At 34.8% G+C, this 16,836-nt stretch overlaps 1 protein-coding gene across 1 annotated transcript in view; it reads left to right on the top strand.

Moving 5' to 3' along the window:
- The window catches only part of AUG3 (HAUS augmin-like complex subunit), a 254,323-nt gene that overhangs the window by 179,964 nt on the left and 57,523 nt on the right, over positions 1-16,836 (top strand). The window lies entirely within an intron of this gene.

The following is a 16,836-nucleotide window of genomic DNA, read 5'->3' as shown; positions in this document are numbered from 1 at the left end:
CATAAATGGTATTCTTAGCATACATGTTATTTATATTCAAAGTGATTGGTTTGGTTTTGGGTATGCTGTTACAACAATTATTTTGGGGGCTTGGATTTGTTTTGGCTATATCCATGCAAAAACATAAAAATTATAATGTATACATATCTGCAGCTAAGAAATCGTGAATAGTACATAGCATGGACATAATCAATGAAAGCACCATACAAATCAACAATACTACTTTAGCATGATATGGGTTTTCATAAAGATCATCATTATCATCATCGTTGACACTAGATGATGTAGTAGGTAGATTAGAAATACTACAAGAAGTTCGATTGTCACTCACACTAGAAGCATGTTGGCTATATGAACTTTCATAAAAGAAGATTGCTGGGTAGTTGTAATGCCCCTACTTCCAAATTAGGTTTGAATGCTGTAACCTGCAACCATTTGTCAATACAATATTGAAAATTGTATGTAAAACATCTTAGAAATATTGGATTTAAGTAAATACTATTCTAAATACTACCCAAGCTACCCTTCCTAATTCTTTGGAAGAAATTTTTTCTCCAGTCACCTAAACCCTGGTGTGAATTTTATCTCAATTAGGTAATTGTCATAGAAAGAGCTTCTCCCTTAGGCCTCTTTGGGATCTTTGGTAATTGTTGTCACAAAAGTTTGCACTCTTGTTCAAAGTTTTTACTGAAGGACAACCTTGTGAAACATGGAAACAACCTCCAAGCTATGGGACTTGAACTGTGAGGTTGAGTCTCCAGAGAAGGCTGACTTCCTTTATTATCAGGGTGCACCTAAGTACACTTGGAGAGGAAAAGGGAGAAGGAATGCATGAAGGCAAATCTACCTACTCTTACCTAAGGGTGATGCACCAAAATAGAGTGTCCAAACCAATCTCGACCCATACATACACACTTGAACTACGATGACATCAAAGATATATAGATCCAGACATTGTTTTAATCTAACAATCACATGCAGATCAGAAAACCCTAATAAATGACACAAGGAAGAAGAGTATTCACTTATATATCATTTATAGGGCAAAAAGAGAAACAGTCATGCAAGATTGCAGATATCCACAATACACTAATGAGAGGCAAATAGGTCTTGCACAATACATCAATGGCTGAAGGAGATAAGGTAGAATGCCATATAGCTCAAAGGCAAAGGGGATTTACAGTAGCATTGCAGAGCAATGCCAGAGAAACAAAGAGGGTCCGACCTTAAAAAAATTTACAAAAACTGCCTTTATAGCTCATGCATAACTGAGATATTTTCTGTCCTAAACCAAACTCAACCACTACCATTTAAGATTGCAGAGAATAATCATACAAATCTGGAAAATATTTGATCTTGACACAAAATTCAGATGCAAGAAAATCCAATATTTCACATAAAACAGAGCCCTGAGAAGATAGCAACAACGCCATTAAGTTGCTCTGACTAGGTAGATGGATAAAACCAAAGGTGGTGGAGTGTTTCCTTCATTGTTTCTAACCCTGCATTCATTCGAGAGTGGTTGGAATCAATCATGAAAATCGGATTGTGTAGAAAATCATCTCTCCCTCGTTTCTAGCTTTACAAATCAGTGAGATCAATAGGTTAACCAAGTCTTGCAACCAAGATGAGCTACGTGGGCCAGCCGTGTTATTTCTTTCCGCCACCTTGCAAAGTCTTTACAGGTTTGACCATCTTAACCAACTAACTGCACCACCTTCTAAAACTTGACCATGACTATTTATAATACTTTCATTTCTAACCGCGATGTCAATTTAATTGCATTTTCCTTACTGGGCCTGCCGGGACACGTGGCAAGAGCTTGCTATGTCGTTATGACTAAAGGTTGAGCAACTTTCTATAGCGACAAAACGAGAGATGTCAATCTTCCTCCATCTGAGGGTCTCGAAAAATCATCAATCCTGCCAGTCCACCAACTAATAGAAACAAGGTCCTTTGGCAACCTGTCTAACACTGACCCACCACACCGCAACCCACAAAAGGAAAGGACCCATCTACCACGTGTCAACTCGTCGCTTTGTTGCTCTAACTAAAGATACTCCCCAAAGTGACAAAGCGACCAGCCTTGATTTGTTTGCATTAGACGGTAGGAGGTAGAAATTGAGAACATGTGGCCCACGACATCGACATGTTAGAGGCTCGACAAATCAAAATCCCACCATATGCTAGCTCAATCCAACTCATGACCCTGTCACCCTGCGGCCCACACAATAGGACATTGACATATCAGCATAGTTGGAAGGACAACCCACCAAAGAAACTCGGACCTGCATAGACATGCGGTGTGATGTCACTTTGTCGCATGAAATAAAGGTCGCGCAACTTTGCAAAGCGACAAAGCGACAACATGGATGATGAAAGATCTGATGACGAAGGTGCACCGAAGGAACTTGCCCACACACCTTGCATAGTTATTACCCTAGCCAATGAGAAAGCAACAAAATGCTGATGTGCTCTGACAACTGCCCGGTTGTCCTGACATGAAAGGGGGGCCACCAAGATCAAAGTCATACCGTCGCTATGTCACATGAAATAACTCCCTCGCATCCCTGCATGGTGACATAGTGACGACTGTAGATGATGGTAGATGTAACGATGGGGAAGTTATGTACCTGTGGAAATATAACTTAGGAAAAATAGGAAATACAATAAGGTTTTATTTTTGTTTATTTTCGTATTTCCTTTGGCCTTAAAATATTTAAAAGTGGGAAGTGACCATTAGGTGGGCTTAGACATTTAAATTCAATTTTTTGGCGAGAGGCAAATATGGTTAACAGTAACACTACTTGGTAGATATCCCACTTCTACCAAGTGTCTTATCTCTGACATATGCATATGTTTGAACACCACGATATATATTGTCTCTAAGAGATTCTCTACAAATCTCTCTTTGGGTTCCAATTTGAAATCCCGACATTCACAAAGAATGCTCTTTGTTCTTTATAAGTTCTCTTTAAGAGAATCATGACATTCTTATCGAATGCCCTCTACCAAGATCTACTTGGTCTCTATGGAAGTTATAAAGCTCTTCTCTCATTTATTGACCATTAATCCATGATCAGTAGTCTCTCCCTATAATTTCTATCTCTTCTAATATAGTTATCATTCTTTTGGTAAATTTGCAACTCTATAATCTTCTCAATATGATTACTTGTTTGTTGAGTATGGTATTCGACTAAAATTATGAAGCAAAGGCTTTGTATGAATGAATTGATTCCTTTTGACATATGAATTTCTTTCTACAGAGGTGCCCACTTGGCTTGTTGTTGCAAATAGGAGTTTACTCTTGAATATGTCCAAACATCACTATCGTTTGTCATAGATCTCCCCACAGTGATGATCTTTCTTGCTAATTGTTATTCTTCCCTTCCGTCAAAGGCACTCTGCACTTCACAACTATCTGTTTATTTCTGGTAAGGTCATCTTTTCCGGGTTCATGATATTGATGACTTCTAGCTCTGTCCATGCCTCCAAATGTTTGTCTTATCTACTGTTAACATTATCCACGTTGGAGAGGTGTATGGTGCTCTATGATGATGTCTTCTCCTTCGATTTGATTAGTTGATGCTTGATAGAGGTTTCTGCTTTGTTTGGTTATAATTTATGTTCACTTGGGGCGGGTTACGTATATGGTACTTAATGTACCTTGAATACTCAATGATGACTTATCTTCCTTGCAATTGGTAGATGAAACATGACTTGGAATCTTCCTTTTTGACTATAATTGGTGTGATCGTGTATGTAAAACAATTTATCTTATTCCTTCCACGTATATCAGCAGAAACCATAGCATACTTCAGGTGCTAATGATATGTATTATTCGAATCATGCTCTTTGATGCCATGTCTACAATCGCATATTCACTTCTTTCAAATATGTTATCTCCTTATTCCTCCTCTAATAAAGGTAGTCAATTCTATATTTTAGTGTTCGATAATTTGCTTCCCTCCAAATCTCCCCGTGCCTCCATAGTTATATGGACACCTGTTCACAGGTCGCGTTGCCTCATAACCAACAACTATTGTTTGGTTAGTATATTATATGGCTAGTAAATGATTTTATTGATCGATATATAATCAAATTCTTTGTTTGATGTGAATAATAATAAGAATTGTTTATATTGATATAGCTAAGTCAAATTATATGCTTGATAATTTCATCCTTAGAATCACTTGATATTATATTAATATCAATTATTTCTTATATCTCCTTATTTATATATTATTAAATATTAACTTAATACTAATATTTAGTCATATTACAAATACAACATTTATGTTATTGTATCCATTAGATTATTATATTATATTAATAATTTCTTATTTCCTTTAGTCATTTAATGATATAGTTTAAAACTATTTTATTATTTATTTCTACTTATTGTTATTATATTGAATCTCAAAGAGGTTGTATTACAGTAATGGAGGCATTCAAATCCGTGTTATTTAGTTCCACGACTTGTAGCTTTCTTGCAACTTTGTTGTAGTTAGTTTCTTTGTGCAATGAAATGTGCATGTATTGACTCCTTTGATGTTTATGATAGCAGTTGGTTCCATCTTAATGAGTGGATGGAAAATTTTGCATATAGATGAGGATTAATTGGCAGCCTATTCATCTTATTAGAGATAATCAAATAAGATATAAATATATAGTCATATGTGTATAATAATAATAATAATAATAATAATGGAATTAGGATTGTAATCATGATATATTATATATGTATATTACTATATACTAAGTTGCCAATTTGGATTCGTGTACGGATTCGGGTTCGAGCTCCAGGTTCAAAATTAAGTTCAATTTTTTTTGGGTTGGGTTCGGATTTGTTTTGGGTTTGCCTGCACAAGAAAATATGTTTTCTAAATTATATATACGCACATCCAGATTTAAACTTCCACATCAATTGTTTTGGATATATACATGTATAATAATATATTTCCAAAACATTTGATGTGGAAGTTTGAATCTGGATGCACATACATACATATATGTATGTATGTATATGTATATGCATTTCTAAATGCAATACATATCACTATCATTAATGATTCTAGTAGCATTGCTAAGTCCAATACTTTGAGCCTCATTAATAATTCTAGTAGAAGATGATGATCCCATTTGGTCTCCTTATTGATCTTGTGCTAATTTGAAGTCATGTGAACACCTCTAATAGTTAATGCTTGTAATAGTTAGCACTTGTAACAAGTTTTTGTTCGCTAGTTTAGTTTATTGACACTTGTAAAAATCTATATAATGCTACAAGTAACCTATGCATTGTTGCAGAGGGTATTTTCAACCTCTTGCAAAAGGCCCCAACTAGAAAGTCACCAGGTTAAAGTTTCCACATTAAGTGTATATATATGTACAAATGACATATAGAACAACCATTTTGGTTTGTTTTGTGGTCACTTTTAGGGTTGGAGGGTCAAATAGGCCTAAGTTGGCAAAAAACAAAAAGTCTAAAAATGATGTTTTTGGTCAAATTTGCACAAGATTTGTTGTAGATTTCTTTTGTCTGATTTACAAGTCTTCTAGATTCGTCCAAGATACCCTGCAGAATCTTTTGAGCTAATTTACTTGACTGTGGCTGAATTTTGAGCAAATTCGAAGCGAATTGAACTTTGTGGCGAACTGAATCTCAAATTCAAGTAGGGAGAAGTGAATGTGGCAACTTAGTGTATATATCGTTATTATTTGAGATGATTATATATACTTAGCCAATTCGTTAAACATTCACTAATTTTGCTGGGAGGATAGGTTAATTTGTTTGGGTTGGAGTAAAATCATTTTGTATGAGGAAATTCCCAAGATTGGGATAAGGATATATATCACGAATCCTGGAAGATGCAGTCCCAATATAGGTATTGCATACATGCGCCACAAATCCTTGAGGGAACTCATTAACATTTGTTACCGAATTGCCCACGAACAAGTAATTCCCCATCTTTCTTAAACTTGTTGATTAGGAGGAAAGTCAAGAATTAGAGCTTAAGTACGTATTATAAATTAATGATTATTCTTAACTTAACTTGATCTAAATGCATGGTGTTGTATGCTAATCAAGGTCGCGTAGGGACATAGTTTCTCAGGTAGTTTAGGTATAGGTATGACTATTTTGCATAATAGGGGATTGATACAAAGTAAAGTCCCCCAAGATAACTGAGAGGGGTGGGGGTGAATCAGTTATCAGATCAATACAATTTTTATCAGCCTTATTAAACCTTAATCATTTGATCAATATAAACAACAACCATAAGAAGTCACACATACACAATGATACCAGATATGTTAACTAGGGAAACCTTGGATCAGGGGGAAAACCCTAGTGGTGATGGTACCCACATAAGGATGCACTAACATAAAAGTTCCTTGTAAGAGGATGGATTGTGTTAGGAGCCAATGAAATACATTTAGTACATATTAGTTCCTGTTAGGAGACTTTGAATCCCTGTGAGGAGATTCCAACCCTATTAGGAGTTGTAGAAGGCAGATGGATCCACTGTCCAAACAACTTCAAAGGCAAGACCACCAAACTCACTATCCAACTAGCCTTTGTATTATTCCTTTCAGAATAATAGAAATGCAACTGATCTCAGCAACTCAAACTCTTGCTTTGTCCTCTACCCATGCCAATATTGCACCAAATACTTATTAGATCTTAATACCAAATCTCCAACTTGGCATCGCAATGATCCCTTTGATCACTTACTCACATTTACCAATCTTCTTCTCTTATCGCATACACAATCACATACCATAGATCATCACAAGGAAAATAACTTCCTTTATACTATGTGCTCAAAATAATTCATTGAGTTGGCCTTGAGGCTTTCGGTAATTACAATAGGACCTCATTAAGATAATGTAATTCATTACATCTTTTCGCAATTACAAAACACTGTCGATTCATAGTCTTTAGAAGTTTTTACACATGACCTTGGATTTTGCGCTCTAGCTGATGTCATCATCAAGCTGTCTACTAGTCACTGTCTAATTGTGCTCATCAAGATTATATCCATGTTAGAAGATATAATGCAAACACCAAAAACCACTTCTCAGGTACTTTATCGGCACACTGACATTTGTAAATCACAAATAACTTTCACGTCTTTGACTTTCTGTATGTGCACTTGTGCACGTCACCAGGACACATTATAGAACAATTCCTCAACTGCACTTGACCTCATCATCAATACTCGATCCGTATGACCCCGTTCTTTGTCTTCTACTCTGACAATCTTTACAATATGTTGACATCAATGACAAACATAGTCATGAATGCAACACACAGTTATGTTAACTGCCTCTCTACTGCTCCAGCAATGCTAGAATACTCCCCCATAGGAATATCATCAGCGTTTATGCTAATAGGGATGAGGGTACTTGGGTATCTCAATTTTTAAAAAATATAATTTTAAATATTTTATACAAAATCTGAAAATATGAGTCATGAAAACAAGTTTTCAAAACAAGAACTGTCGTGTTTTCAGTTTCAGATTTGCAATATGTTTGTTATAATAGTATATGCTAAATTTTCAGAAATACATAACAGAGACGAGAAACTTTAAACATAACAAGAAGATCATAAATCATATAACAATGATATTTGCAAATGATAAACTTCTGACTTGAATATTGATAGATTCATAGCCAATTTAATCTTTTTCCATAGCCCCTTAGAGGAAAGTTTGGTGTTGTTTAGAGAGAGGTCAAGTAAAACCACACATGGTAGGTGAATCCCAAAATGAGATAGGATGGGGTCATGAAGCCTTAAGTGAAACTACTCATAGATTGGTGTGAAGAATCCAACGACAAGTATATTAACATTCCTTGTAAGGTTGAGTTTAGGATAAAAGTAAAGAAGTGGGCTAAATATGTTAATTACCAAATGTATAATGAATTATTCCTTGTATTCTTAATTTAAATTGATTTAATGACATTGTAATATGTGCTAAACAATGAAAATTGACACACTAATAGGGGTCATTTCACAAACTAACCATCATGTTTAACTTGGCCTTGTCATTCTTGTCTCTTTTTATTGTTTCCATTAGCTTGATAGTTAAATATTGAAATAATGTCAATTAACATCCCTAGGAGGAGGACCTACCATATAAATGCATATTAGTTTGAAGTTAGCATTTGTGGCTTGGCTTTGATCTTTTTTTATAGTAGGACAAGGAACTTCCTGGAACAAATGGTTTGAGTTTTCATCCTCCATGGCTCAATAAAAACCCTCAATAGGTTATATCCTTAACAAACATCAATTTGCTTTTGCTAATCAACAGTTTGATATTTTGTCAAACATTTGGTAGGCAAATTATTATAACTCAATAAATAATGCTTTAAATTCACAGCTAGCTGCTCATAATTTTAATAGCTTAAGTCTTTATCAATTTGGACAAATGAACACCACTAAACAATTCAGAAGTAATTCTATAATTGATGGCAATGCTACTAATATCCAATTTGAAAATTGACTTCTGGAAATTTACAAGAATGCAATAATGAACTTGGAAATTGACTTCGAAGGGATGAAATATGGATTGCAGCTCTCAAGAAATAATCCAATTTACTCGCAGGTTTAGAAATACATGTTGCATGCTTATAATCGCAGGTGCTCTAAAACTTGATTGCTGCCCTCCAATAATCGATTGCAGCCTTCCACAAAGTCTGAAATCGCTGCCAAATACAGGGATGACAGCCACAGTACAATTCTCTTTAACTACGCCAAACAGTAGATAATAATGGCATTCCAAATCACAAATTCTCCAGCCACAATGAAATTCCTAGGTATAGTACATAACAGTCGGGAAATACTATAATTTAATTAAGAGAATTTTCAGAATTAATTCACAATACCTCAGCTGTGAATTACTAGACACTTCTTAATTCCAAACCCTTATACTTTAGCAAGGGCAAAGAAATCGGCAAACTCAGAAACTCTTGAGAGGCAACAAAAAAAAAAAAGATCAATCGGATGCTTTACTCATCAAATGGGTTCATATTTATATTCTCCAAATGACACAAAGTTTCCCAAATGAACTTCACTTAACAAGCTTCCCGCACATTACATTAAAACATAATAAAGTGTCATTATAAACTAATTTATTAATTGCTTTTGGCTCCAAAAATGACCTTTTCCACCATAACTTCAAATTTTGACCTGTAAGGCCACTGTTTCTTGTTCCCATGATTTAAAACTTTTCATCCCGGTTCCAACGAGCTATAATACTGAGGTGACCAACCAACAACAGTAACAAAAATAGCAATTTTAGCGTATTTAGATGAATAATAATAATAATTCACCCGTCTTGCAAAAACAATTGAAGAAGCATCAAAATCGAAATCTAACAACACCAAAGTGATCTTGATGATGAAAGACGATGAATGAACTTGACAGGGTGACTTACTATAAATAGACGCTTCGTCCAAAATTCTTAGAGTCTAAACTGGAAGCCCAAAATAAAAACTAAGAGCATCCTCCAACTCCTCTAACTCAACTGAGCTCATTGGAACCAACAGATTGACTTACTATAAATAGTAAGTCCCTCAAATGGAGCCAAAACATACTATGGGCTACTGGAAAGCCTATAACCACACAACTAAGACCCTCAAATCCTATTGTCAGCTCACGAGGGTCGCAATGGTGAACTAACATGGTCAATTGCAGGAACCTGCTAAAAATGGGGACATTACATACTCTAGAGGTAGTTTTAAGTATTTTTGTCCAAGGTGTGAGAGGGGAATGCAAAAGTTGCTTCACATCATCATCAAATAATGCTTTGATAGATTCTAATTGCCTCTTTTAGCTAACGATGCTACTAACCAGGAGGGAGAAGATAGGGTTTGCTTTGCATTTTTCATAGAATCGGGTGAGAAGAACAACTAAAGTTTCTCTAACATTTTGCAAATAGAAAGGAAATGAAGAGAAAGGCTTACCATCTTTGACAACTTTACTAGATGTAGTGTTAGCTCCTGCATTTAATTCTTTTATTCCACTGGTCAGACCATTTTCCTTATCCTTGATCTTCCTAGGTTCACCTTCTTTATCCGATTTACTTTTTGCAACATTACGCTTTGAGCCTTCTCCACAAGTCTTGTCAAGAGGTTTGTTTAAATTAGTTGGTCGGTCACTTCTTGTTGAGGTTGTTTGTTGAACTATAGTGGTCATAGGAGTAGCAAAAGTGAAAGCTCTAGATGTATTGGGAATGCTTAATTGGCCAATTTTCTCAGTTTTTTGAGCATCAACATTTGAATGTGCTATTTTTCTTCTTGTTAACCTAGATTTGGGTTTTCTGTAGTACTTCATTAGTGTTTATGGATGCCATTGACCTTCGATGAGCTCCACTTAATGGGAATTAGAGGTTGCATCTTGACAACAATTGCATACATGGGGTTGACTAGATCAACTTCATCATCATCAATTCCTCCGATGTTCCATCCAAGATGAGGATTAATTATTTTCTTGAGGTTTTTTCTCGTAGACTAATTATCAATGCAATTCGCCCAAATGTGCTCTAAATGTGGCCTATGATGATAGGATGGGGCTAGTTGCAAGTTGATTTAAAAATAGTTCCCACTATGAATGTGTAACTTGAGTTAAACATAGTTGAAACATTGGTATTTGGCCCTCGACAACAGTCAGTTCTTTAGACTGAACTTTGCATTTAAGAAATCCTAGTTCAATTGGAAATTGAATGCTAATTTTCTTTCTTTTTGGATTGCACGTACTCAATGCACTCACTTAGAAAGGCCATCAATGTCTCCTACCTTGAGGTACGTGAATTGTGAAAATTGAATAAAATATCTTCTATAATTAGCCACTTGCGTTGCATTGGGAGAAACCATCGGCCCTACATCTTCTTGTAATTCTATAGTGAGTTACATAATGAATGCATTGTTCACTTTACTAAAGTTGGCATAACTTGATTCTAATTGGAGCAACAGGTAGAATTAAAAAATCTAAATGTCATCATGAAATCCTCAGCAAGTTGGAGCCCAAGCCAATACCTTGAGAAAACTAGGGCATTTATAAAATAACAAGATCTGTAGAAGGAATTGCTAAGGAGAAATTGGAAAGTTCCCTCATGTAACTTGTCACTTGTTAATTGTTTCCAATCTAAAAATTTATTTCTTGCACAAAAAATACAAAAGAAGAATTCATTGATCGAGGTCGAAAGTGTCAATATCTCCACGAAGCCTATTTTGTAAGACAATGATGTCCACTATTTCTCCCCTGAAGTAAAACTTGTGAATTCTCTAGGGGAGTGGAGATTATCTTTTCCTTGATAGAACGAAGCATTATTTATTTTTAATGCCTTTATAATAACCTTTCTTCATGCTTATTTCACATTGTATGAATAAACCTTGTGGTTTGATAGGTGATAACAAGCATGAATTGTGACTCAATCAATGCTTAACATAAGTTTATCATCCCTTGTCTCAATTCACCTGTTGTTTGAGTTATACCTTTGTATGCACTCCATGATCAACTTCGTACACTCAATGGCTACTGGGAAAGTTGCTGCCTCCAATAATCCATGTTCTACTAGTCTTTGAGTGATTTGGAGTTGGTTAGGGTTCTTTACCTTTCACAAAATATGTTAAGGTCAATATAGCCTAGTTGAGTGCCCCAAACCTACAGTAAGGTCCCTTTCAAGACCATTACAATGTTGATAACGCAAACATTTAAATTTCATTTTAAGACAATTAGTTTCGCTAGAGCTTGACAAATCTTTTTTTCTCTTACAATCAATCCTAGTAAAAACCAACCCTAATGCTTTCAAAGACAACTTTCAGGAATTTTATGGTACTTCTCTATGTAGTGATCATGATGGTCACTAGTTCAAATAATTTTTGCATTTGCTCAAGTGAGGGCTTCGTTTCCAACTCTAGCTTAATCTTCTTAGTCTTTTGTTTTTGAGCAGTCAAAGAAATAAATGATCCATCAATGCCTGCTTTCAATTCCCATACATTTTAATCCTTTACAATCAATGCGCATACTTGGATATGACATGATCAACATGCCTTTTGTGATATCCCCAATCTTAGAGGTCAAATTAATTAAAGACACAATATTTAAATAATAAATACAATATCTAAATGATTAATAAATAGTAATAAAATGATATAATATAATATAATAATATATTATTAGTGTAACAATAATATTTATATCTTAATAAGTAAATAACAAATAAAAAATATATATATTTTGACCAACTATTAATAATATGTTGCTAAAACAAAATTAACATATAATAATGATAATGTCTAAAGTAATACAATATTATATTATAAATTGACAAATAATAAAGTATAAAATAATATAAGATAAATAAATAAATATGATAATATTTTAATGTAATTATTTCATAGCCAAACTCATGATTCGAATACAAGTCTTAGAATAAAGTCTGAGAATCCATTGGTGATCAAGAAAATGATCTATTGCACAATATTGATCAAGCATTTATCAGATATATTATCAATATATATTATATATTGGATCGAGCAAATGATTCCCCATAATATATGCAGATTGAAGGACTTATATATGGATTTTGTTTATTACTTAATCACCTCCTATTAGTATTGGGTTAGTTAGGATGAACTGAGTGCCTCTGTGTCTCTTCATGTGAAGACACAACATGAGTGGACATGTCTGCTCATGATGTATCCATTAGAAACATTATAAATATACACCAAAAGCAAGAGACATGGATCGAAAATGGAAAAAAGCATTTCTCTCTACAGATTGGAAAATTTCAGACCAGTCTGATTTAATTATCACCTGAAGCAAATAAATATAAATCAATCTTCCTCAAATCTGCAATAACCATTATCGTGACAGTCTAATCGTAAGTTTGATTTACAATCACATGGTATCAGAGAAAAGTTTGGTCTTAGGGATCTTTCTGATATTGAGTTGTCAGGAAGCGGAGGGAAAAAGTCTGAATTAGAAGTTACAGTCATTGAACACACAGTAACAGTTTGGACCATATTCAAATAAGAGAAAACACTGCCAATTAGTATGAGAAATCATATAACTTCTGCCAGCACTAAAGGGAAGAATTTCTATTTTCGATGGAGATGTAAAAAGCACTAATTACTATCAAGCATCTGATCCCTTTTTATTAAGAATTCACAAGTAGAGGAAAGGCATATGAAGAGAAGGACTGCAGGGAGTGACGTGGAGAGTAAGAAGATAGTTCAGAAAAAATAAAATCCAGAGACTCAGACCATTCCATATAAATCAGGATTAGAGCATTCATTATCATCAAGATAGATTGCAGAGGCAGACTAATCCGCATTGATTTATACTTTCACAAATATTACATTCTCTTATACATTTGAGAAATGTTATAGATGCATATAATGGAGTGAACTTGAATATCTCAGCCATGTTTATTAAATAATAATCATAAGTGATCCCAATACATTTGGGAATAGAAGAACATTTTAGTCAATAATAAGTGACAATTATTAGGGAATTTAGGGGAGGATCAAGAGAATATAGAAGAAAGATTTATAGGTCCAGAAGGGGACATTGCACCTTTGTTTCACTTGAATTCTCTTATTGGTGTTTGACCTTAGTTTTAAACTAGATCATAGTTGTGCTTATACCTAACAATGACATCTTCTTTAGTTTTCCTCTAAACTAAGCATGCCTTATTAGTATAAGTGGAAACATCGAAACCGAACAAGGTCCTCAAATCCCTTTTGCGACCTAAACAAATTTCGTAATGTCTCCTCTTAGATTTTCCCTTAATTGATTCCCTACAAGAACAATTTGAATAACTAGGGTTAAAGTGGTGTTTGGCAAGTTGGATATTATATTGCTTCGTTTTGGATGATAGTCCTACAAACAAATAAGGAGCAACTGTACATATATATATAATTATAGACGATAATAATTGTTAGTATGATAATAAGTTGATAAAGTTCCAACTTGTCCATAGAGATTGAAGAGACCGTGCATAATATTTAACTTCCTCAAGGATTAGTGGGAAGATTACATTAGGGTGCCCTTAACCGAACCCTAGACCCAAGGGAAGAAATTCTATATGCCTCAACGCCATACCTATTGGTGTTAGTGTACCCAGTGGATCTCATCATTCCCTCTTATTGAAATCACTTCCTTCCGATATAGATTATTTCTCCCAAAATGGTGCCTTTGAATGATGTGATTTATGGTCATTCTAGCAAAGGTCTTATCTAGTGCCTTTTTATGATGTAACCTGTGCTCATTCAACCACAAGCCTTTGTATGACGTAGCATGGTCCATTCCACCGCATGCATTACGTTATCTTGTGATGTAATGATCTTAATGCAGTTAAAGTGTAGATGCACAGTACTTTATCTATGGCACCCATCCGTATTTGATTAATTGTCATAGAGTGACGAATATTTCTTACTACATATAAATATATATTTGCTATTGAAATACACAGAGCATGACTAAGATGAGAATTTTTTTTTGGTATTACTATGTTATGGTTATATTTAATGCATGATTGCCCATCATAGAAATAACATGAAATCGGTTTGATCAACAAAGCATATGTCATTTGTAAATACATATATGTTCTACGAGTTCCATAGATCTCTCTCTCTATTTGTGTGTGTGTGCACGTGTCGAATAATCATCTGTACTGCATTTGAATATGTTAATATAGGTGTAGTATTTCGAATATATCATACTACCCATATACTTCACATATATTTATATTTGCATAATGATTAGTATGAAATTCTAATTGCAGTTATATTAAACCCATGAGCAAATAAACAATAATTGGATGTTACTACTTGATTGTTGTTTTGTTTTGATCTTCTTGTTTTGTTGTATGATGGTTTTCTCCTATTTGCTATTCTCCTCTTCTAATGACTTCCCTTGAATTTAACGGTTGCAGTATTTCTAAGTGATTGCCAATATCTTTTCTTCCACTTTTGTGTGTCCCAGATGGAGGACTAGGGTTTGTTTATACACCTTGTCAAGAACCACATCCCTTCTTACTGTGATTTAGATTTAGGCTGTGTTATGTCGATTGAATTATTTGTTTGTTTACACAAATAATGAGCCTCGACCAAGTAATATTCAAGGGGATCAATTATGTATTAGTATTAATTATTTTACTTAATTTGATGAATTTCTCAATGAATATCAATTTAATTAAATAAACAATGTATTTGGCCTTAATTACTAATTTTATTGTCTATGTTAATATTATATATTAAATATGAATGTTATCAAGCATTAAATATATAATTAATTTGGTATATATGAAAAATACAAATTACCAATAGTCAAGTATATTCATATGCAAAATATATCAACAATATATTTTCAAATTTAAATGAATTTCTCGAAGCGCTAGTAAGACCACCAACTCTCATACTAGTGTAATGTACCACTTGGGACACCTTAATGGTACATACATTTTCACCATACCCAATGACATGCTTTCGTTGTATTAGTGAGCTTTTTCATCATATCACCAGTCAACACTTCTACAGTACGGTGCACATTTCCACTGTACTCCACGCACTTGCATCATGCACACTTTACTCCACATGCCACATTCCACATGTTGCACACTGGATTCCACACAATGTGCACAACACTTCACATGACTGAAACCTGCACACCAGACGAGTATACTTCACACTTCACATGTATGCATGCACTGTACATGCCACATGCCACATTCCACACCCTACACATAGGCCACACATTGACACCCCGCACACCACATTGCAGTAGTTTGCACACTGCACCATTGCACAATGCACACCATGCACTGCACACTACACACCATACAGTCACACATTGCACTCTCCCTTTGGACACTAGGCATGGTTTAGCACTTGGCACCCTTTGACACCCTTCGACATTCGGCTCCCTTTGGCAACCTTCCCAAAATTTCTTGGGGGCCTTTATAAGGCGATGGCTGGCAGTGTAGGAAAGTGTCGTGGAGTTTATGTTTGTTGTATTTGCAATTCCATTTGGAATTGGGTATATGGTTGCATGCAGCTTCGGAAGTGGAAGATCCTATATAGTTTGTAGTTGCAGTTTTGGTGGGACTCATTCCTTACCCCAGTCTTCCGTCCGAAATATCATTCATATATTTTACAACACACATCAAATTTTTGAAGTCTTCATTTGAAGACAAATTTGTAATAGACAACGATATCTGATATTGTGTTTTGAATAATATTGACGATATTGATTCCTTAGAGTAAAATCCATATTTTCTATCTGATCTTGGATGTAGTTGTCTAGCTATCTTAAATACAATGATTAGTATTATATCTGTGGCATTGACCTGTATTACTTTTTGACAATTATATTAATAATTGCATCTACTCTCGAAGGCAACATTTCCGTACTGTGTGAACATTTAGCCAACAATCAAGTGTTGGGAGCATGCGAACATTAGTTTCTATATGACATAATGACATATTACATATGCACAGAGGGGTAGTGAGCACAATAGTTTGACCATATGATTGAGATTGATCATTGTACGGAGGTTTTGGGTCATACAGTGAAGATTTGTGACATAATCACCATATGACATTCTGCCGTATGGGTGAGGAACACCATACCCCTTGGCCTTGTCATGGGTGGAACCATAACCCTACATCACTGTAGCGAGTGCTACATTAGAATATCTCACATGTTTATGTAATTATTGCTGGTGGCAATGTTGACAACTAGAATTAATTAGGGTAGTTTATGTTTAGTTAAATAGCAATGTAAGGAATATGGTTCTTGGGCAGCAGTTGTTGGTTACTGACGGTTGA

This window comes from Cupressus sempervirens, chromosome 4 (genome assembly GCF_028749045.1).
Source record: "Cupressus sempervirens isolate cs-2001-9-10 chromosome 4, ASM2874904v1, whole genome shotgun sequence".
Lineage (NCBI taxonomy): Eukaryota > Viridiplantae > Streptophyta > Pinopsida > Cupressales > Cupressaceae > Cupressus > Cupressus sempervirens.
Note: the sequence above shows the minus strand (reverse complement) of the source record. Positions and strands in the feature narration are given on the sequence as shown.